This window comes from Carcharodon carcharias, chromosome 10 (assembly GCF_017639515.1).
Source record: "Carcharodon carcharias isolate sCarCar2 chromosome 10, sCarCar2.pri, whole genome shotgun sequence".
In the NCBI taxonomy this organism is placed as follows: domain Eukaryota; kingdom Metazoa; phylum Chordata; class Chondrichthyes; order Lamniformes; family Lamnidae; genus Carcharodon; species Carcharodon carcharias.
The window spans coordinates 126772710-126794555 of NC_054476.1; the positions used below are offsets into that span (position 1 = coordinate 126772710).

The window sequence follows — 21846 nt, forward strand, 5'->3', positions numbered from 1 at the left end:
TATCAGTACCATCAAACCAAGGGATCAACTCTGGTTCAATGATGAATGTAGGAGGGCATGCCAGGAGCAGCATCAGGCACACCTAAAAATGAGTTGTCAACCTGGTGAAGCTTGTGTGTCAAATAGCATAAACAGCAAATGATAGGCAGAGCTAAGCGATCCCAAAATCAGTGGATCAGATCTAAGCTCTGCAGTCCTGTCACATCCAGTTGTGAATGGTGGTGGACAATTAAACAACTCACTGGTGGAGGAGGGTCCACAAATATCTTCGTCCTCAAAATGGAGGAGCCCAGCACATCAATGCAAAAGATAAGGCTAAAGCATTTGCTACAATCTTCAGCCAAAAGTACCGAGTAGATGATCCCATCTTGGCCTCCTCTGGAGGTCCCCAGCATCACAGATGCCAGTCTACAGCCAATTCGATTCACCCCACACGATATCCAGAAACGGCTAAAGGCACTGGATACTGCAAAGGCTATGGGCCCTGACAATATTCCAGCAATAGTACAGAAGACTTGTGCTCTAGAACTTGCCACACCCCTGGCCAAGCTGTTCCAGTGCAGCTACAACACTGGCATCTACCCGGTTGTGTGGAAAATTGCCCTGGTATGTCCTATACACAAAAAGCAGGACAAATCCAACCCAGCCAATTACCACTCCATCAGTCTACTCTCCATCATCAGTAAAGTAATGGAAGGGGTCATCAACAATGCTATCAAGTGGCACTTGCTTAGCAATAACCTGCTCACTGATGCCCAGTTTGTGTTCCACCAGGGCCACTCAACTCCTGACATCACTACAGCCTTGGTTCAAACATGGGCAAAACAGCTGAACTCCCGAGGTGAGGTGAGACTGACTGCCCCTGACATCAAGGCAGCATTTGACCGAGTGTGGCAGCAAGGAGCCCTAGCAAAACTGGAGACAATGGGAATCAGGAGGAAAATTCTCCATTGGTTGGAGTCATACCTAGCACAAAGGAAGATGGTTGTGGTTGTTGGAGGTCAGTCATCTCAGCTCCAGGACATCACTGCAGGAGTTCCTCAAGGTAGTGTCCTCGGCCCAACCATCTTCAGCTGCTTCATCAATGACCTTTCTTCCATCATAAGGTCAGGAGTGGGGATGTTCACTGATGATTGCACAATGTTCAGCAGCATTCATGAATCCTCAGATACTGAAGCAGTCCATGTCCATATCCAGACTTGGGCTGACAAGTGGCAAGTGACATTCGAACCACACGAGTGTCAGACAATGACCATCTCCAACAAGAAAGAATCCAACCGTTGCACCTTGACATTCAATGGCATTACCATCACTGAATCCCCCACTAACAACATCCTGGGGTTACCATTGACCAGAAACTGAACTGGACTAGCCATATAAATACTGTTGCTTCTAGAGCAAGTCAGAGGCTAGGAATTGTGCGATGAGTAACTCGTCTCCTGACTCCCCAAAGTCTGTCCACCATCTGCAAGGCACAAGTCAGGAGTGTAATGGAGTACTCCCACTTGCCTGGATGAGTACAGCTCCCACAACACTGACGAAGCTGTACACCATCCAGGAGAAAGCAGCCCCCTTGATTGGCACCACATCCACAAGCATTCACTCCCTCCACTACCAATGCACAGCAGCAGCAGTGTGTACCATCTACAAGATGCACTGCAGGAATTCACCAAGGCTCCTTCAACAGCACCTTCCAAACCCTTGACCACTACCAACCAGAAGGACAAGGGCAGCAGATAGATGGGAACGCCACCACCTGGAAGTTCCCCTCCAAGTAACCCACCATCCTGACTTGGAAATATATCACCGTTCCTTCACTGTCGTTGGGTCTTAATCCTGGAACTCTCTTCCTAACAGCATTGTGGGTGTACCTACACCACATGGACTACAGCGGTGAAAGAAGGCAGCTCACCATCACCTTCTCTAGGGCAACTAGGGATGGGCAATAAATGCTGGCCCAGCCAGCGAAGCCCACATCCCGTGAATGAATTTAAAAAACACACATGCACGCATGCACACACACATGCACAGAAACGAACCAAACCCCAATATTAACCTACTTCTACAATAAATCACAATATTATGAGAATTATTATACTTCTGTAACAGGTTAAGAGTGGGGTGGTAACCTGCAGGCATCCAAAGCACTATTCTTTGATGCAGGCAGGTGCCAGCAGCATCACTGCAGTGACGTCATAGGCACCTTGACTGCATATCCAGTGAATGCATCCCCTGCAATTACGGTGGCAACAAATGTAACCTTCTCCTTATTTATTCAAACAAATCCATTCATGATTTTGAACATCTATATTAAATCCCTCTTTAAACTTCTCTGATCTAAGGAGAACAACTCCTGGGTCCCTAGTCTCTCTATAGAACTGAACCATCACATCCCTTATGCCATTCTAGTAAATCTCTGCATCCTTTCCAAGGCCTTAACATCCTTGCTAAATGTGATGCCCAGAATTAAACATAAAACTCAAGCTAAGGCCTAATAAGTGATTGCTAAAAGTTCAGTGTAGCTTTCTCACTTTTTTGTACATGTAAACGCCCAGCGCCCTTATTTCTGCACCCTTTTAAAAAATTGTACAAGCTCCATGAACGCAGCACTCCCTCAATACTGCAGTGGATTGTCAGCTTTGCATTATTTGATCAAGTCTGTGCAGTGGGACTGGAGCCCATTGCCTTCTGTCCCGCAGGAAGAGTGCTGCCCCCGAGTCACGGCTAATGCTAGGTGGCATTTGAGGAAACTTCCTGCTTCAGCCAGAGGTGTAAACCATAAAGTGTGCAGTCAAAGGCAGGGTGTGTAATGAATGGGCGATCTAATGGTGACCCATCCATCATTTGCATTTTAAGTCGTACCATTTGGAGAAGGAAGGTTTATAACAGACAGTGGTTATGAGCAGGAGGCTGTGTATGAATGTTTGGCTAAGAGCCCAGACAGCTATTAGAATGCTAGAACAGCTGTTCCCCAAAGGACACATTGTTTGATTGACAGCTCAGGCTCTCTGATCTTTGCATCAACTTCACAATGTTTGTTCACACACGTTAAGTGGTTTCAAAGGTTTGTGGTTTTTGAAACTCCAAAGGGCCTGGATGATTGACACATTTGTTAGCTTGCAGTCCAGACCTTTTTTTTTCAAGCATAGGCGAAGGTTATCAATGGATTACATTTTTTCAAAACTTTGTTTTAAATAAATTATGGTTTTATTGATTCTATAAGTCTAGAGTGAGTCAATGGGCATAGAAGCACCAGAGCTTGGCATAGGGGACATGACAGGCCTGAGGGGGTGGGTTGAAGAGCAGAGCTTGGCAGAGGGAGCATGAGGGGCCTGAGGGGGTGAGTGGGAAGGCATGAGGCAGCATGGATGGGGCATGGGGTGTGGTTAGAAGGTGATGGGAGTGTGAGGCGAGGGCAAGACGGCCTTTGTGCTTTTTTTTTACTGGGCCAAAGCCTCACAGCATTTTAATCAGCCCGCTTCCACACCAGGCAGCCCCTGTGGCTGCTTCAGCACTTCTTTCCGGGTCAGCTAGCCCAATTCTAGCTCGCACCCAGCAATGAAGATCCTGCCTTTGCAGGCACTTTCTCCTGAGGCAGACCAGCCATGCCGAGAATTCTCCCCACTCCCCCTACCCTCCTCAAGGATGAAAATCCAGGCCTATGTTACTGGTCTAGTAATCCAGAAAACATGAGTTTAAATTCCACCCTGATAGTTTGGAAATATAAGAAAAAAGTGTAACAACCCAGTTAGTTCATTAATGTCCTTGAGGGAAAGAAACCTGCTGTCCTTGAGAAAAGATTTCAATTTATAATGTGCATTTCATGACTTCAGAATGGCCGACAACAACAAATAGCAACCCACTCAGTTAATTGTATCAAACTGCTACAATGTAGAAGGTCATTATCATCTCCTTGAGGAGAATTAGTAATGCTCACATTTCAATGTATAAGAAAAGGCAGCTAATGTTTGTCAGTGATGAGATTTCTTACACATCAGCATTAAAAGTAATTCTGTTCCTTCCTCAGGTCTGAGTTGTGTCTAACAAGATTGTGAGGATGCTCAATAATAGTATTCCCTTGGACTTCCAATACTCTCAATTTCTTATGCGATGGGGCTAGTGGATTGATCATGATCTAAGTTTAACTGTTTTGTCTGGAAATGGTGTTGACTGCGCCCAGCCTTGTTCCAGAGAAGCCCCATGCTTCCCTAAGAGGTGTCAGCATTCGAGAAAACACATCTGTGCTCTACTTAATTCACTCACTGTCAACTTCAAATACTTGGTCAGGTGCAGCATGGTTTGGATTTAGAGTAATGGTCTCACTACGGTATGCTGACCAATCAAACGCCTTCATTTAAGTTTAGCGAAATCTTATCTAGAAGTATTTTAATGCAAAAAGAGTACAGACCTGGTGAGGTGGCAGTTGGAATCTGTGCCTTGTGCAAATCACGCACAACATGGCAAGATCAACCCATACATGGTGTGATGCTGCACACAATGCACGACACACTGAGAATGCACCTGAATCAAGGGCCAAATTTCTACTTTCAGCACACTTACAGGGGCAACAGGCTGATCTTGCCTTGCCACAGAAATGACTGGAGCAAAGCTGACTGACTCTATTCCAATGTCCAGTTTGGGACTCTGTTGCAGGGTGTCAGTCTTGCAAACAAGGGCTGTGCCTTTTTAAGCGGAGACAGATCCACCAGTAAAGGGAAATGCCAGCTAGAGAAGACTGGATGAAGATGTCTGTGCATAAATCCTCAGAGCTGGTGAGGAAGAAGTGGTGTGGCCCCTGGCAGATTTCAAGGTAAATATGTCTCATTTTACTTAATTTTTGCAACTGCACCTGACATTACTGCCTCGCTTTTAATTGGAGGCGGGGTCAGTGGAGGGCAAGTGACAAACTCACATGCCATGACCCAGTGAGATTTAGCTCCAGGGCCGCATTTCCATATTCAGACTAAGACTCCCGCCCAAACCTGGCAGGAATCGTTACCTGGCTACTGGACAGGTTGGCGAATTGGGTGATGGGACCTTGCATAGGAATGGTGCCCGACAGTTGGTTAAGGCTCCTGGAGAGCTATCCCCATTGGAAAAGTGGATGGCTAGATGGGGGAGGGGGTCTGGAACAAGGGAGGGCCAGATTCCCTTGTGGGCCGCGGAGGAACATTACTGTTACTCTGACCTACAAGGAAACCAATGTTTTCATGTAAAACTTAACTTTTTAGGCCTTTTCTGATTCTAGACTTTCACCCCAGCAGGCTTGCACAGGCAAGCAAGTCACCAATGCTCCCCTGCTCTGGCCTCATGTCAAAATGGTAGATTGGAACATGAGCTGCATATTTTAAGATGATGCCATCAGCTTGAGGTTGGTCAGTCAGAAAGTCAGGAGGAACCCATCATCTGGGATTCCAGTCAACATGGTGGAATTTGACTCCACAGCATGTTAGTGACATCAGTGATCACTTCCTTGTCCAGGTACCTTAGGCTGATTGACAGCTGGCTTCTGTAAGGCATGGAGCCAGTCGCTAACAGCCACAGCAGCTGGTAACTCCAAACTGGGAATATGAGGGTGGGCGGTGGTAGGGAGGATGGGTGGGGTGCGGTGGGGAGGTGTGGAGGGGTGGCACCAGATCAGAGGTAGGGGGGGTAGACCGGAGCAGGAATAGGGGATTTTGAGGAAAAAGGCTCAACTAAGGAAGAGGTTTGGTGGATGATCAGAGGTGGGGTGTGTTTGGAGGGGGGAATGGCAACCTGAGATGGGTGCAATGGAGGGGGTTGCCAGTCCAAGTGATTGGGTCTCCAGTGGGAAGTCAAAGGGCTCAATTGAAGGTGGTACAATCAGGGTGGGAGATGGGGGTGTTGAGAGCCCAAAGGGAGAAAGTCATTGTTGGCTGCCCCCAGTCACAGACACTCCTTAGCTAAGCCCCTGGATCAAGGGGGGTATATCAAAGTATTTACATCCTGAATTCATGAAGTCCTCACCTCAATGACGTTAGCAGCCTCACTACCATATTTAAAATTGAAGCATGTAACCTTGGAGCAGGTTGGTCAAGCTGGTGGAGTTACTCTTGTGGACCTCTCAAATGGGAAAATTAAACAATCACAATTAAACAATACACAACAATCAAACCACAACTTTTCAATATAAAATATTCCTTTGTCTGTTGTCCTGTAAATTGCAAAGGTGGAAGCAGCAGGAATGCATCACAATTTACCCCAGCCACTGTTTTACCTCTATCTGAAATGTTCCTACCAAACTGGGAAAGTTAAAACCAAGCCCAGTATTTCTGCTTCTCCCCTGTCATTATCCTCAAGCACGACCCACCACAGTTTCAAAATGCTCCTTACCAAAGTCACAAATGGCATTCTGTGTGGTTGTGACAAAAATAATCTATGGAATATGCACTTTTAACGCACATTCATGCTTAAATTTAGAAATCCCAAAGGGCTCCTGACCTCCATCAAGGACAGCTGAGCCCCCCAAAGGTGTCCCAGACCATATCCAAAGGGGTACCTCACCTCTCTAAAAGGATATTCTGGCTATCCAAATAAATCTACAAGGTTCAGACCTGCACCTACCAGGCCTAATCTGTGCACGTCGTGTTTCAGACACATTTCACACCAAAATCATATGTGGGTGGAGGCAGCTGCTGATTTCTATGGGCAGCTGCCTGTGTGAAATGTGCATGCTAAGATCCTTGAGGGAGGTCAGGGGCCCTTCAGGGAGGTCATGTCCTTCGGGATTTCTAAATTTAGGCATGAATATGCGTTAAAAGTGTCTGGTCCAACGATTATTTTTGTCGCAATCACACAGAATTCCATTTGTGACTTTGGTAAGGAGCATTTTGATACTGTGGTAGGTCGTGCTTGAGGATGATGACAGGGGAGAAACAGAAACACTGGGCTTGATTTTAACTTTCCCAGTTTGGTGGGAACATTTCAGATAGGGGTAAAACAGTGGCTGGGGTAAATTGTGATGCATTCCTTCAGGAACATGCTCCCTTTCCAACTCTACAATGTCTTTCCTAATCCGTGCTGCTACCCCACCTTCCTTTTTCCCTTCCCTTTGTATCCTTGAATTCTAAGCGCCAAGTTCTCATCATTTTTAAGCCACATTTCCATTACTGCCACATCATATTCCAACATTGCTATTTTGTGCATGTAACCCACCAATCTTGTTCACCACACTTTGTCAATTTACATACATGCATTGTAATTCTCTCTTTGTATTCCTCGTAGTCCTTCTTAGTCCATTCCAAATTAGTATTGTCCTACTTCCTTTTCTAGCGCTATCCAACATGCTCTCTCCTTTATGCATCCTGTTCCTCTTTTCTACTTTGATATGCTAGTGCCCACACCTCTGCCAATTTAGCTTAAACCAGTCCCAATCAAACTAGTGAATCTTTAGTTGAGGTCATTGGTCCCAGTTCTGTTGAGGTGCAACCTGTTCCTTCAGAATGGGTGCCTCCTGCAGCAGAATTGGTCCCATTGCCCTAAGAATCTGAAGCCCGTTCTTCTGCACCATGCCTCAAGCCACACATTGATCCCCTCCCTGTCTTCCTATTTCTACCCTCATCCAGAGATAACAATCTTCAAGGTCCTACTGTTTAACTTCCTCCTGAAAGCCTAACCATAGGATCTTAATTCCTGTCCTCCCTTTGTCATTTGTACTGACATGTACCACACTTTCTGTCTCATTCCCTTACCCCGCAGAATATTCTGCACTTTCTCTGTGACATCTTTTACCCTGGCACTGTGGAGGCAATATATCATGCAGGACTCACAATGACGGTTACAGAAATATCTGTCTGTTGCCCTAACTATAGAATCTCCTAATGGCTGCATTTCTACACTTTTTTTCTCCTCCTGTGCAGGTCCTTGCCTATTGGCACTATGGTCTGGACTGGACTCCTTCAAGGTGCCATCATTCCCAGCAGTCAGAAATGCTGAGAACCAGTTGGACAATGGCACACAGCCCGATGACTCCTGCACTTTCTGCCGCTTCCCTCTCTTCTACTTCCCATCTCTACCCTGAGCTCTCACTTCCTGTGGGGTGATCACCTCCTGCGAATGTACAATCCAGGAAACTCTCAACCCCCTTATGCTCCGTTGTGACTCCTGCTGCCCCTCATGATAAGAAACCCTGAGCATGACCTCAAGCAGCTGGAGACACTTCTTACACATATGGTTCCCCCAAGACACTTGAAATATCCTGAAGTTCCCATATGGAGCAGGGATTGCAAGTAACAAGTCTCAGGTGTACATCCAGAAAGGTAGAGGGGTGACGGATGAAACTTAATTTATAAGTAATATATTTTGGGAGCAAGACATAAAAGGTTGTGGATGAACAAGAACCCAGGGTAATTGTGATTACAGGTTGATAAATCCTTTAAAAAGTCAAGGCCATTGGGCTTTATAAATAGATGCAAAGAGTAGAAGAACAAAGCATGCTATTTTTTTCCAATTCATTCTTTGGTTTTATGTGTCACTGGCATGTCCAGCATTTATTGTTCAACACTAGTGCCCTGGTGAAGATCGTACTGGGTGCTCTTCTAAAACTACTGCTGTCAGTGTGGTGAAGGGATTACAATGCTGTTAGGTAGGGAGTTCCAGGATATTGATCAAGTGATGATGTATGTCCAAGTTGGAATGGTTTGTAAATTGGAATGGAACAGTGAGGTGATGGTATTCACATGCACCTGCTGCCCTTTTCCTTCTAGGTGGTGTAAATCATGGATCTGAGAGGGAACAGCAATGCTGAATTGCTGCAATACATCTTGCAGATCATACACACTGCAGCCACAATATGCTGATGATGAAGGGTGCAGGTATTTTAAGGTGGTGGCTGGGGTGCCAATCAATGGATGCTTTTTCAAAGATAGTGCTGAGCTCCTTGACTGTTGCTGGTGCTGCACCCTGAAATGTGAAGAATATTCCATCACACCCCTGACTTGTGCCTTGTAGGTTATGAGAAGCTTTGGCACGTCAGGCAGTGAGACACTCCCTGTATAATACTCAACTTATGATCAGCCCTGGTAGACATGGCATTTATTTAATTAGGGATGTTGATGGAGGGCACTCAACAATGGATGTTTAGCATGGGGACATGAACTGCTTCATTAATTCAAAAATTGCAAATGGAGCTGAACACGGCAATCATCAGTACACAGCCCCACTTCTGACCTTATGATGGAGAGCATATCGTTGAAGAAGCAGCTGAATATAGTTGGGCCTATAAAGTTGTCTTGCAGACTGTGGATTATAGAAAGCATATAGAAAGGACATTAAAGACACGTAGAAGGTAATGTGTTCAGTATGATAATATCAGGAATGAGAAACATTAATTAGCAGGAAAAACTTAAGAATCGTGAGTTTCAAGTTATTAGGTCCAGAAACTAAGTGATTAGAGGATACCTACAAAGGAGGGATTCAAATCATAATGAAAGTGTTGCCATATTTCTGTATAGGAAAGTACAATAACAATAATTGCATTTAAAAATGAGAGTTAACCTGATTAATTAAATAAATTCTGAGTAATAATTCCTATCATTATCTACCCAATTCACTTACAGGTTCCGTCAAATGATCATCGGATTATAGACCCTAATGAATGTCTTTCTTTTTTTCTTTCTTTCATTCTGCTCCTGCGTGTGTCACTCACCAGGCGGCCAAAATATTTGGAGATCTTTATGAACAGTTAAATGATATAACATCCTTCATCGATGCCAGCATGCTATATAGCAGTACCAAAGCAATGGCAAACAACCTGAGAGGCTGAACAAACGATGTGGGCCTTTTAATTGTGAATGATGTTTTCAGGGACAATGGACTGGAACACTTACCACTTCTGAACATGCCGGTGAACCCTTGTGTTCAAAATAACTGTCATACAGCTGATGATGGTCACGCTGAAATTCCATCTTTCCCAGCTGGTAAGAAAAACTAGGCAGTGAGTTTGGATGGTGCACCTGATATACAAAGAATTCTGTTGTTCAATGCACAACGTATAACTTGTTATTGATCATATAAAACACTGGCCAAAGTTGCAGATGAGAACTAATTTTGCTCCATGTACTGAACTTTGGAGTAGCTTAACCAGACAGTAAGAGAGGCTTTAAATGCATTTCAACATAGGACTATGCTTTAAAGCAGCTTACTGTTAACTCAGTTAAGGGAAGGAATCTCCAATTAGACATAAGCAGAAAATGCTGGAAATGTAAACAAGCGAGAGAAAAGGCATGTTTCAGGGACAGAACCCTACCACACCCATACCCCAATATGAGCCTGCTGTTGTCTACTTATTTGAAATATCAGAACCTGCCATTTCTCTTTTCAGGTGCTGACTGAACTGTTGCATTATTTGTTTTATTACAGCTTTTCAAATATTTACAGTTTTTCCTTTTGTATTGTGACACACATCCTTTCCAACCCAAAGACTACTTACTTCCACAGCATTGCTTGTACCTGCCCCTATCTCAGCTCTCCTATCACTGAAACCTCATCCTTTTACCACCTTCAGACTCACTTACTCCAGCACTCGATCAGTTCCTCTACCTGTCTCTTCAATCTGTCTTCCACTTTATTCCTCTCCACTCTGAAGGTTTGATTTTTCTGTGTATTTTCCCCATGCTAATGCAATTAATACACTTTGGCTGCCTTATTGAGATGATCTATCTATAATTGGAATCGGTTGTCATCTGTTTCCAGTTTTCAAACAATCTGTTCAGACCACGAAGCCAATTAACTCTTTGTAGCAGAAGTTAGCGTCCATTACTCTCGACTTATGATTTTCTTTCTCGCCTCCTCCCTCTGTTTTCTTCAGTCCCACAAAATCATTCACTACACAGTTTTCAGTCCTGATGAGGGATTCTACAGCTAAGCCTTAGCGTCTATTTTGTCACCTCAGATGCTGGTGAACCTCCTGAATATTTTCAGCATTTTCAATGTTATTTCAGGTTTCTAGAATGTATCACCTCTTTTAACCACAAAGTTGACAATCATGCAAATGAGCATATCAGGGTAAGTGTGATGCATATGTTATTCCTACGCAAACACAATCGCTTAGTGAGAGAGGTGAAGAAACTGACACACTGGAATGGAGAAACAATCTACTAGGAGGTGAGGAAAATCATGGGAGCAGTTCACCAGGTGGATAAAAATGTCACTCATAAGCCTACAATAATACCTTCACTCAGCTGTTTGCATGTGTGTACTCATTTACTTCTACATGCATGTGGCGAGTGCACGTCCATGCATGTGATAGTGCACCTCTGCACAGTTAATATGTGATGTTTGTAGTTTGCATTACCCACCTTACGGAACATGATCAGTAATTGTCAAGACTTCAGGAAGTTGCTTTGTTAAAGATGAATGGTTTGAATCTGGCTGTGTGTATGGACTTCAGTATTCCTCTAAGGGGACAAAAGCAATGGAGAAAGCACAGTGTAGATTCAACCAAATAATTGCCAAGGATGAGTGATTATAAAAATGGAAAGAGATTTAAGGGGATTAATGATTAATTCCCCTCTCATTAGCAGGTGGAAGATGTCCAATGTCCATTCACAGGAATCTGTTGCTAGCCCATGAAGATTTCCTCATAGGACCCTAACTATGCAAGCAAAGCATGTTTGGATCAGTATTGTCACTCCTGATTGGTTTACTGCCACTAACAGGAAGAAAAATTCAGTTCTGGTTCAGCCTTTAAAATGCTGGACTCATGTAAAGGGCCACACCACTTTCTATCCTCAGTGCTAACTCCACCACCTGAAGAACAGCCGCTGCACAGTGCGGGAGGAGCTCCTGAGATCTTACAGAGGCGGTTGAGGTAAAACCAGGCACTGGTGCCAATATACATTTTCCACCACTTGTTTCATCTTTGCTCACCTTCCCACTTATCATACTTTCTCTCTCAACAGGACATAAGAGACGTGCACCTGGTGATCTGCACTTCGCTTGGGACTTTGAGGCTTGTTTGTCTACTTTGCTTCAGGCAGTACTTGCGATCATCGGCGCCAGGCTTCACAGGCAGCACCACATCAATTTTATGGGGGCTCACAGGCAGGTGTCTACTTACGAGGCCAGCCATAAGGCAGGTGTGGCTTTTCAACAGCTGCAGGGCTTTGGTTTACTTGGGGAAGAGGGAGAAGTGACCTCAGGCAAGGGAAGAGTTTGCAGGGCTAGGGCATTACCAGGGAAAGTGGGTATCCTGGGATGTGTGTGGGAACACACAAGAGGGTGAGGGCTGAGAAGGCAATCTCCAGAGGAGAAGAGACCAGATGGAAATGTGAGAGTGTGTGAGAGAGTGGGTAGTGATGTCCCTTGAGCTGGCAGTGAATGAGAAATGTAATTGGCTTGTGAGTGTGAGATTATAGTGATGAGATGGTTGCCCTACTCGGGCAGCACGGATGAGATCATTCATCCTCTTTCTGCACTGGATGGCCAACCTCTTCTGTGCAGCGTTGGCACTGAGCCCCTCTGCCACCACCTCCCAAGCTGGAATAGTGACACTGATGGGCATCTTGTGGCCAGAGCGGGGTAGAGGGCATTACAGTGGGCTCCAATGATGTCCAGAAGGTGTCCCAGGGATGTGTCACTGAATCGAGTGGCTGCATTCTTCTTGGCTTTAGGGACCATGTCTTCACCGGTGCCCTCCTGGGCTGGAAGCAGAGGTGTACATGTGGCTGCACTTTAAATATGGTGCCTGGCGTGAGGAAGTGGAGAGGCGATGGTGTGATGGGCATGTTTCCTGGGAATGCATGATTGATGAGACGAGATTGGAATGATGTGGCATGAAAATCCACCATTGCTGCCAACGGGTAAAGCATCCTTTTTCCTGCCCTCTATCACATTTAGTGTAAATCTAGGACGATTATGTCCTTAATGTCAAGTCACATGATGAAATATTAGGATGGCTGGCCAGCTGCTTGGTCATAGAGGTAGATTTCAAGGAGCACCACAAAGGAGGAGTGTGAAGTAGAAAGGTGGAGAGACTTAGAGAGAGAACTCCAGAACTTGGGGCCCAGGCACCTGAAGGCACAGCTAGCAATGTTGGGTTGAGTAAAATTGGGGATCTGCAACAGGCCAGAATTGGAGGATTGTTAAGAACTCAGAATTGTAGGACTGGAGGAGGTTCCTGAGATTGGGAGGAGTGAGGCCATGGAGGAATTCTCTGGGTCCCGACAACATTCCAACTGAAGATTTGTGTTCCAGAATTAGCCATGTCCTTAGCCAAGCTGTTCTAGTACAGCTACAACATTGGCATATACCCAAAAATGTAGCAAATTGCTCAAGTATCACATGTCCACAAAAAAAAGAGGACAAATCCAATTCATCCAATTACCACCCAATCAGTCTACTCTCAATCATCAGCAAAGTGATGTCATTGGCAGTGCTATCAAATCATTCACCAATTCTCGGTTTGGGTTTTGCCAGGACCCTTCAGCTCCAGATCTTATTAGAGCCTTGGTCCAAACGTGGAAAAAAACAAGTGAATTCCAGTGCTGAAGAGAGAGTGACTGCCCTTGACATCAAGGAAGGATTTAACGAAGTGTGGTATCATTGTGCGCTAGTAAAAGTGAAGTCATTGAAATAAGGCTAGCATGTCTTCCAGCTATTCTCCAGCTCTTAAATGCAGTCGGTTTCTAAAGGGAAGCTGTATGGGATAACAAAAGGCTGGTGCAGATTGATATTGGTGCAAATCTGAGTAAAAGCATGGAGCACCAGGCCAGGGAGCCAGCTCTCGGGTTCACAGATAGGAGCAAATAGCCAAACTGGGCAGAAGAAGAGAGGCCATGTTTCCACAGGGGGCCAGGAGGTATTCAAGGTAAACCCTCTGCAATCAATACCTGGAACCTGGCACCAAGAGCATTTAAGCAATGTCGAAAGAAGTTTAATGACCTCATGCTTGTAGCTAAGGTCAGTGAATGCATCTTCACATCACATCTCATATCCACTAAACCATCATCCTCTCACACTATTCAATGTACCACACGCTCATCAATCCAGCAGAATTCACTAGCACTTAGGTCTCACGCATAATATGCAGATACTCCACCTAAACCTCACACACCATCCAATGATAACAGCCTGACCCCCACCTCTCATTGCTTCCCCATCCTTCCAGCTATTCAGCTATGGCAGGCACATCATCCAAACAAATTACAACACAATCGCTGATATTCTGTGCTCTGCTTTGGGGCCTACACAAATCCATCCACTCAGCTCAGCCTGATGGAAGAGATGATGCTCAGAATCATGGACTTGGCTGCAATGAGCCCATGGCATTGGCATCACTGTTTCCATAGAGGGCAATGGTTAGGTTACTGCCTTATGAACTCCCTCACCCTCACCCTGATATCTGGTATGAAGTGAAAGCTGTAGATAGTGTGACCGAGGACCTCCTGCTTTCCCCCCACTCCCATCCCTCACCCCAACCCTCCCATTCTACTTTTTTTGTTTTCAGCCACTGCAAATCCAGGAGGAATAGGGAGAGCAATCACACACTCGATCTGACAATCATAGACACCAGCTCAGACACTGGCACTGCATGAATTTCACAGGCTCATAAAGAGTTGGATTGTCACATGGTGAGACACCTGGCAGAAGCATCCTGCAACCAGGGCAACTAGGCAAGGGAGTGGGGAGGGTATTTCGTGTACCAGCTCTCCAGAAAATGAGATCACAGCTGACTTCTTCTACAGGGACTCGCATGAGGAATTGGATGGACTGTCCTGCCCCATTTGCTTATTGGGATTAATAAGCTGTCCAGGCAGCAGAACAGTTGAGTCAGAATGCTGATGATTTGCTCCACAACATTTCCGGGTGGCAGAATAGCTCTCACTGTACGTACGCTGTTGGATGGTGGAGGGAAGTGTAAAGCCCTTGTTCCCAGGCTGCCAGCCGCTTGTTTGTCATGGTGCTTTGGATATGGTGATAATGGCTGAGTGATGCAAGCTGAAAGCTGCTGCCAGGATTGTGGGCATTCACCAACATGACGCTCTGTGCATGATTACACACAAACTACACATTAAAGGTGTGGTACCACTTACTGTTCTTGTACATCTCCCTATTAATATATGGTACCCATAGAGTCGATGACTACCTGCACCATTGGAAATCCCACTACTCAGCAAAGCAACATACCCGTCCCTGCCGCTTCCCTCTGTGGTAATGGATGAATGGGACTTAGGTCAAGTTAGGATATGGAAAGTAGAGTTTTGGATGCGCTGAAGTTTATGAAGGGTGGAAGATAGGAGGCTGGCCAGGAGAGCATTGAAATAGTCAAATCTGGAGTAACAAAGATATGGTTGAAGGTTTCATTAGCAGTTAAACTGAGGGTGGAGTTCATAATCTCCATGACCTTCAAGTCATCCAAACACATGCTGCCTGCATCCTTTTCCATTCAACCATAATTCCAGTCCTCATTTACTTATATTAGCTCTTGGTTCCCCTATGCTTAAAATATTAATCTCAGCATTCTCATTTTTAAAAATCCTTTTATGGGCCTCAAACCTCTCTGCTTTGCTCCATTTCCTCCTCATATACCTTACCCCACAACTCCATGATTCCCCATGTACAACACCCAGAGACCAATTAATGGCCTTAAAAAAGTGGACAGAATTTCAGTAAAGGGCTTTTTTTTTAACACAAAAACAGAATTACCTGGAAAAACTCAGCAGGTCTGGCAGCATCGGCGGAGAAGAAAAGAGTTGACGTTTCGAGTCCTCATGACCCTTCGACAGAACTTGAGTTCGAGTCCAAGAAAGAGCTGAAATATAAGCTGGTTTAAGGTGTGTGTGTGGGGGGCGGAGAGATAGAGATAGAGAGACAGAGAGGTGGAGGGGGTGGGGGGTGTGGTTGTAGGGACAAACAAGCAGTGATAGAAGCAGATCATCAAAAGATGTCAACGACAATAGTACAATAGAACACATAGGTGTTAAAGTTAAAGTTGGTGATATTATCTAAACGAATGTGCTTATTAAGAATGGATGGTAGGGCACTCAAGGTATAGCTCTAGTGGGGTTTTTTTTTTATATAATGGAAATAGGTGGGAAAAGGAAAATCTTTATAATTTATTGGAAAAAAAAGGAAGGGGGAAACAGAAAGGGGGTAGGGATGGGGGAGGGAGCTCACGACCTAAAGTTGTTGAATTCAATATTCAGTCCGGAAGGCTGTAAAGTCCCTAGTCGGAAGATGAGGTGTTGTTCCTCCAGTTTGCGTTGGGCTTCACTGGAACAATGCAGCAGGTCAAGGACAGACATGTGGGCAAGAGAGCAGGGTGGAGTGTTAAAATGGCAAGCGACAGGGAGGTTTGGGTCATTCTTGCGGACAGACCGCAGGTGTTCTGCAAAGCGGTCGCCCAGTTTACGTTTGGTCTCTCCAATGTAGAGGAGACCACATTGGGAGCAACGAATGCAGTAGACTAAGTTGGGGGAAATGCAAGTGAAATGCTGCTTCACTTGAAAGGAGTGTTTGGGTCCTTGGACGGTGAGGAGAGAGGAAGTGAAGGGGCAGGTGTTGCATCTTTTGTGTGGGCATGGGGTTGTACCATAGGAGGGGGTTGAGGAGTAGGGGGTGATGGAGGAGTGGACCAGGGTGTCCCGGAGGGAGCGATCCCTACGGAATGCTGATAAGGGGGGTGAAGGGAAGATGTGTTTGATGGTGGCATCATGCTGGAGTTGGCGGAAATGGCGGAGGATGATCCTTTGAATGCGGAGGCTGGTGGGGTGATAAGTGAGGACAAGGGGGACCCTATCATGTTTCTGGGAGGGAGGAGAAGGCGTGAGGGCGGATGCGCGGGAGATGGGCGGACACGGTTGAGGGCCCTGTCAACGACCGTGGGTGGAAAACCTCGGTTAAGGAAGAAGGAGGACATGTCAGAGGAACTGTTTTTGAATGTAGCATCATCGGAACAGATGCGACGGAGGCCAAGGAACTGAGAGAATGGGATGGAGTCCTTACAGGAAGCGGGGTGTGAGGAGCTGTAGTCGAGATAGCTGTGGGAGTCGGTGGGTTTGTAATGGATATTGGTGGACAGTCTATCACCAGAGATTGAGACAGAGAGGTCAAGGAAGGGAAGGGAAGTGTCAGAGATGGACCACGTGAAAATGATGGAGGGGTGGAGATGGGAAGCAAAATTAATAAATTTTTCCAAGTCCTGACGAGAGCATGAAGCGGCACCGAAGTAATCATCGATGTACCGGAGAAAGAGTTTTGGAAGGGGGCCGGAGTAGGACTGCAACAAGGAATGTTCCATATACCCCATAAAGAGACAGGCATAGCTGGGGCCCATGCGGGTACCCATAGCCACACCTTTTATTTGGAGGAAGTGAGAGGAGTTGAAAGAGAAATTGTTCAGCGTGAGAACAAGTTCAGCCAGACGGAGGAGAGTAGTGGTGGATGGGGATTGTTCGGGCCTCTGTTCGAGGAAGAAACTAAGGGCCCTCAGACCATCCTGGTGGGGGATGGAGGTGTAGAGGGATTGGACGTCCATGGTGAAGAGGAAGCGGTAGGGACCAGGGAACTGGAAATTGTTGATGTGACGTAAGGTGTCAGAGGAATCACGGATGTAGGTGGGAAGGGACTGGACAAGGGGAGAGAGAAGGGAGTCAAGATAACGAGAAATGAGTTCTGTGGGGCAGGAGCAAGCTGGGACGATCGGTCTACTGGGGCAGTTCTGTTTGTGGATTTTGGGTAGGAGATAGAAGCGGGCCGTCCGAGGTTGGGCGACTATCAGGTTGGAAGCTGTGGGAGGGAGATCCCCAGAGGAGATGAGGTCAGTGACAGTCACGGAAACAGTGGCTTGATGTGGGGTCACGGTCCAGGGAGAGGTAGGAGGAAGTGTCTGCGAGTTGACGCTCAGCCTCCGCGAGGTAGAGGTCAGTGCGCCAGACAACAACAGCACCACCCTTGTCAGCGGGTTTGATGACAATGTCAGGGTTGGACCTGAGAGAATGGAGTGCAGTAAGTTCAGAGAGAGACAGGTTAGAATGGGTGAGAGGAGCAGAGAAATTGAGACGACTAATGTCACGCTGCGAGTTCTCAATGAATATATCGAGAGAAGGTAAGAATCCAGAGGGAGGGGTCCAGGTGGAGGGAGAATATTGGAGATGGGTAAAAGGATCCGTTGAACTGGGAGAGGACTCCTGCCCAAAGAAGTGAGCTCGGAGACGAAGGCGGCGGAAGAAGAGTTCAGTATCATGCCGAGCCCGAAATTCATTGAGGTGAGGGCGTAAGGGTATGAAACTAAGTCCTTTACTGAGCACTGAACGTTCAGCATCGGAGAGGGGAAGGTCAGGGGGTATAGTGAATACACGGCTGGGGTTGGGATTGGAAGAAAGGGTGGGGACGGAGGGACAGGCAGGGGTGGAGGGTCCTAGATGGGTGTTGGTGTTGATGAGTTGTTGGAGCTTGCATTCCTTAGCACTTGAGAGAAAGAGAAAAAGTTTCTTGTTGAGGCGTCGGATGAGCCGAAGGATAAATTGAAACTGGGGGCACGCACAGCTTTGAAAAAGGGTACGGCGGTGCTGCTGGAGGGAGAGGTCGAGTGTATTCATATGGCGGCGCATGGCACTGAGTGTGGATTTCAGAATGTGACGGGAACAGCAGTCCGAGAAACGTTTTATGTCCCGGAGATACCTGTAATCCTCGGTGGGTTCGAAACATGAGGGGTGGAATTTCAGTTGAAATCCACGTGGGGTAAGTCGGAGACGGAGACAGTCACTGAGAAAGGAGATATGGCTGTGAAAGCGGGTTTTAGTAAACACCTTATCAAACACTAGGAGGGAAATGGAAAGCAATGAAGGTGAACAAGGCAACAGAGAGATACGGAAATCTTGTCGCAGAGAGGAATAGAACTTCTTCAAGGAGGTAGGCATTTCTTGAAGAGCAGTGGCAGTCAATTAAAAACAGAGATAAAAACAAAAAAACTGCGGATGCTGGAAATCCAAAACAAAAACAGAATTACCTGGAAAAACTCAGCAGGTCTGGCCGCATCGGCGGAGAAGAAAAGAGTTGACGTTTCGAGTCCTCATGACCCTTCGACAGAACTTGAGTTCGAGTCCAAGAAAGAGCTGAAATATAAGCTGGTTTAAGGTGTGTGTGTGGGGGGCAGAGAGATAGAGAGACAGAGAGGTGGAGGGGGGGGTGTGGTTGTAGGGACAAACAAGCAGTGATAGAAGCAGATCATCAAAAGATGTCAACGACAATAGTACAATAGAACACATAGGTGTTAAAGTTAAAGTTGGTGATATTATCTAAACGAATGTGCTTATTAAGAATGGATGGTAGGGCACTCAAGGTATAGCTCTAGTGGGGTTTTTTTTTTATATAATGGAAATAGGTGGGAAAAGGAAAATCTTTATAATTTATTGGAAAAAAAAGGAAGGGGGAAACAGAAAGGGGGTGGGGATGGGGGAGGGAGCTCACGACCTAAAGTTGTTGAATTCAATATTCAGTCCGGAAGGCTGTAAAGTCCCTAGTCGGAAGATGAGGTGTTGTTCCTCCAGTTTGCGTTGGGCTTCACTGGAACAATGCAGCAAGCCAAGGACAGACATGTGGGCAAGAGAGCAGGGTGGAGTGTTAAAATGGCAAGCGACAGGGAGGTTTGGGTCATTCTTGCGGACAGACCGCAGGTGTTCTGCAAAGCGGTCGCCCAGTTTACGTTTGGTCTCTCCAATGTAGAGGAGACCACATTGGGAGCAACGAATGCAGTAGACTAAGTTGGGGGAAATGCAAGTGAAATGCTGCTTCACTTGAAAGGAGTGTTTGGGTCCTTGGACGGTGAGGAGAGAGGAAGTGAAGGGGCAGGTGTTGCATCTTTTGCGTGGGCATGGGGTTGTGCCATAGGAGGGGGTTGAGGAGTAGGGGGTGATGGTTTACTATGTTTAGGTGGAATTGATCTGCTTCTTTGGGGATTAATAAGTTTTCCAAACAAACTGACAAAGCAGTATATGATTATGGTGGAAGACATGCGTGATCGTATGTTTGAAAATATTAGTCGCATCACGGAGGGCCTGGCTTCGTTGAACATACAATGAGGCCAGGACCATGGACTTCAAGCTAATGGATAATGCACAGCAAAGTTTTCTTCTGTGATGATTTTCCCTCTAATTTTGTGTTGGCTATATTTGATTAGCTCAATAGGCAGCCAAAGACGTGACTGACCTCTGATCGGCCTTGAGATTTCCATGGCAGGGATTGGCTATTTGAGCTGCCAATTAATTCTGCTGCTATCCTCCTAGATGAGAGTCCTCTGGTTTGCAGGGAGGGATTTCAGCAAAATTCCTGCTCTTAACTGCCGGGAGGGAGGGAAGTGGAGTTAAAAGGCTTTGGGGAGCCTGTAGGAAATGGAGGAGCTCAAGAAGAATTGTCAAGTTCACGTTGGCAAGAGAAGGAGTTTTTACACAATTCTGAGTTTTTGCCGTCAGCAGATATTCTGATAACTTGAATGGCCTCCTGCTATGAATCAGTCACATCTTTTGATTCACAAGTCCAAGACCACCGCCCTAAGATGTTACTCGTAGGGGCAAAACACTGACAGAACGAAACAGCTTAGCATCTCCAGATGAATGCTTCCTCTGATTCACCTGTTCCATCATAACATCTTAGCAACCACCGGCCCAGATACACCATCATAGCACAAGGACATCACTGGGACAATGGAGATGTTACTGAGTAAATCACAGAACGCCAGTGAGCTGGAGGAGCTGGGTAAAGGCAGAAATAGCTGCCTTTGGCAGAGGTATCCACAAGGATCTCAGGGCAGTCCAGTAGATTAAAGAACATTCATGTCATCAGAAAGAGGATCTAAGAGTAGTTGTTACTTCCATAGTTGTATCCACAGTGCTTCTGTAGAGCACATTTTCTTGTACTTCCAGACTTAAAAACTGAGACTACTTAGCTTGGACTTAACCTGGCCCACTGAGCTCGTGACCTGTTCCAGCGGGCTGTGAGAAGTGGTTTTAGATATTGCTGTAATGTGTATCAGAATCAACGTGGCCCCTTCCAACGCCTCCATCAGCTTCCTTAAGGCAAATGATATCTCAGCCTTGAAGGCTGCATTGATACTATTCAAAACTCGTTATGATCTTTGTAACGCAGTGCTAAACTATTAACTGACTCAAATGACTAATGTCACCAGAGGTCTCCCGGAACCCTCTAGATGTATACATGTTCAATGCTATTGTCAACTTCAACACAGGCATGACAGTGTCCCTGGTGGAGACAGGCTACAAGTCAGATTCCAATGGTTGGCATATCTAATGTCAGGCAGCCTTCCCAGATACTGCCAATAGGAAAATTCAGATAGGCCATGGTCAGTAGATCCTGTCAAGAAGCTATGTCTAGATCAGCTGTTACTTGCTTGTAGGTTGTCATAGTCTGTTAACATCCGTCCTTTTCTCTTCCTTTTCCTCATCATCCTCTTCATCTCAAAGGGAAATCTATTATTTCAATATGCAGAGGTCCCTCTAAATTTTCAGCAAATTTCACCAAGAATCCTTAAATGCTGAGAAACTGCAGTTTGAAAGCAGTGACAATGGCTCCTGTTCAAAACAGAATTGCCGAGTCATACTTCAATGTCATCTTTCACCTTCCTGATCACTTTTACCATCTGTGGGCCACCTTTACAATGGTGGTGATTTTCAGGCATGGTAAATAGGTGAAAATGCAGAGAATTCACATTTACAACACATTAAAGGAAGGATATCTCAACTTACGGAGCATCCTGGGGAAAGCAATATCTTGCAGCATCGAGCACCGGGTAAAGTTTCCAAGAAGATGTGTAATTCCCAGGATGGCAGATACCACTGCTTCGATGGATACTTTTGATAAGACAAATGC

The 21846-nt window shown here is 45.8% G+C and overlaps 1 pseudogene; it reads left to right on the forward strand.

Moving 5' to 3' along the window:
- Positions 1-4718: 4718 nt before the first annotated feature.
- The window catches only part of LOC121282874, a 96905-nt pseudogene continuing 79777 nt past the window's right edge, over positions 4719-21846 (forward strand).